At 36.8% G+C, this 2366-nt stretch overlaps 1 pseudogene; it reads right to left on the bottom strand.

Annotated features, from left to right (window-relative positions):
* Positions 1-105: 105 nt before the first annotated feature.
* LOC128250138 (U6 spliceosomal RNA) lies at positions 106-197 on the bottom strand (annotated as a pseudogene).
* Between the last annotated feature and the right edge of the window lie 2169 nt (positions 198-2366).

A 2366-nucleotide genomic window follows, 5' to 3' on the forward strand; every position in this document is an offset into this window, starting at 1 on the left:
TATATATATATATACGTATGTATGCATATATATATATATATGTCTTCTATTATTTTACTTGTTTCAGTCATTTGACTGCAACCATGCTGGAGCACCGCCTTTTAGAAAAATATGGAACGCTTCACGAATTTGCGTGTCATCCTTGCGCAGGGGCCATGCTAATATAAGATAATTAATTATGTAACCAGAAAATGGATTTGGCATTAGCTTTTATTTTTTACAACGTTCGTTTCGACTCATCTTGCTACTGTCTCTTATGGGTAGAACTCCGTGCAACATATGTTGCATCCATTTTGCAGTCTGTATCACATCAGGTACATCCATACAGACACCACTTTGTGTATATATACAGGGGTTGGACAAAATAGTGGAAACACCTTGCATCATAGCATCATAATTTTGAAATATCTATAAAGCCGTCAAAACCTTGTTTATTTCTATGATTTTTTGACTTACTATTAGTGTTGCTTAATATGTTTTGCTACAATTGCTGTTTCTTTTCAAATATCATCAGAAAAATGTAATTAAAATTCATTAAAATGACAGAACTATCGGACTTTCAAAGAGGTCAAATTGTTGATGCTCGTATGACAGGCGCTAGCGTAACGAAAACAGCCGAAATGTATGGTGTATCAAGAAATACTGTCTCGAAAGTAGTGACAGTCTTTGAGAAAGAGGGAAAAACTTCATCGTCGAAGCAAAACTCCGGAAGAAAACAAAAACTGTCAGATAGGGACCGTCGGACTCATACGCGAATTGTTAGAAAGGATCACAAAAGTACAGCTCCCAAAATTACTGCAGAGCTTAATGACCACCTCAAGAATCCAGTTTCCACAAAAAACTGTTCGCCGGGAGCTGCACAAAGCCGGATTTCATGGGAGGACTGCAATCAGAAAACCCCTACTTTCAAAAACAAACGTTGCAAAGCATTTAGAGTGGAGTAAAAACCTTCTGAATTGGTCCCTAGAGCAGTGGAAGAATGCTATTTTCTCGGGAGAGTCACCCTTTACCTTATTTCCGACCACCGGCCGTGTATACGCATGGGGACAGTCAAAATTAGCATTTGACACAGACCGCCATCTTCCAACTGTTAAATATGGAGGAGGCTCTGTGGTAATCTGGTAGGATATATCTTGGAAATCCGCCGACCCAATGGTTTCCCTTCATGGCAGAATTAATAGCCAAGACTATTTAAGCCTTTTATCAAATTCAACCCATGGTTGCGGAACTGTTTCCAGAGGTAAACGCAATCTTTCAGGATGAAAATGCACCAATTCACACAGCTAAAGTTGTTACTGAATGGCACGAGGAACATTCTAGTGAAGTTGAACATCTTATCTGGCAACCACAGTCCCCAGATCTTATTATTATTGAACATTTATGGTGCATTTTAGAAAAACAAGTAAGGAGTCAATATCATCCACCATCATCACTACAAGAACTGGAGACTGTTTTAGCTGAAAAATGGACAAAATTCCTTTGGAAACAATTCAAACTGTGTACGAGTCCATACCTCACAGAATTGAAGCTATAATTACTGCCAAAAGTGGACCTACCCCATACTAAAATAAAATTGTTTGAAATTTTAAGGTGTTATTCTGTACAACCCATGTACATATATGTGTGTGTGTATGTGTGTGTATGTGTGTGTTTGCTTGTCTGTGTCTCCCCCCCCCACTATCGCTTGACAATCAATGGTAATGTGTTTACCTCCCCGTAACTTAACAGTTCGGCCAAAGTGACCGATAGAAAAAGTACTTGGCTTACAAAGAATAAGTCCTGGGGTCAATTTGCTCGACTAAAGGCGGTGCTCCAGCATGGTCACAGTCAAATGACTGAAACAAATAAATGAGTAAAAGAGTATCTCTCTCTCGCTCTCTCTCTCTCTCTCTCTCTCTTTATATATATATATATATATATTCCTTATCTCTTCTATATTTAAGAGACGAGGAATTGTGTACATTATTTACATTTGAGTGATATTTGTCCTCATCTTGTTTGTTGTTGACATAACGTTTCGGCTGATATACCCTCCAGCCTTCTTCAGGTGTCTTGGGGAAATTTCGAACCTGGGTTCTCATTCCTAAGGTATTTTTCGATATTATCATCATCATTGACCATGCATAGCTTCTAACGCTAGAGATGTACTACAGTGAATTAAGGTAACACCTCTTATTTTTCCAGCACCTTCCGGGGTATTATTATTATTATTATTATTATTATTATTATTATTATTATTATTATTATTATTGTTGTTGTTGTTGTTGTTGTTGTTGCTGCTGCTGTTGTTGTTGTTGTTATTATTATTATTATTATTATTATTATTATTATTATTATTATTATTATTATTATTATTATTATTCAGC

Source organism: Octopus bimaculoides, chromosome 1 (genome assembly GCF_001194135.2).
Source record: "Octopus bimaculoides isolate UCB-OBI-ISO-001 chromosome 1, ASM119413v2, whole genome shotgun sequence".
In the NCBI taxonomy this organism is placed as follows: Eukaryota; Metazoa; Mollusca; class Cephalopoda; order Octopoda; family Octopodidae; genus Octopus; species Octopus bimaculoides.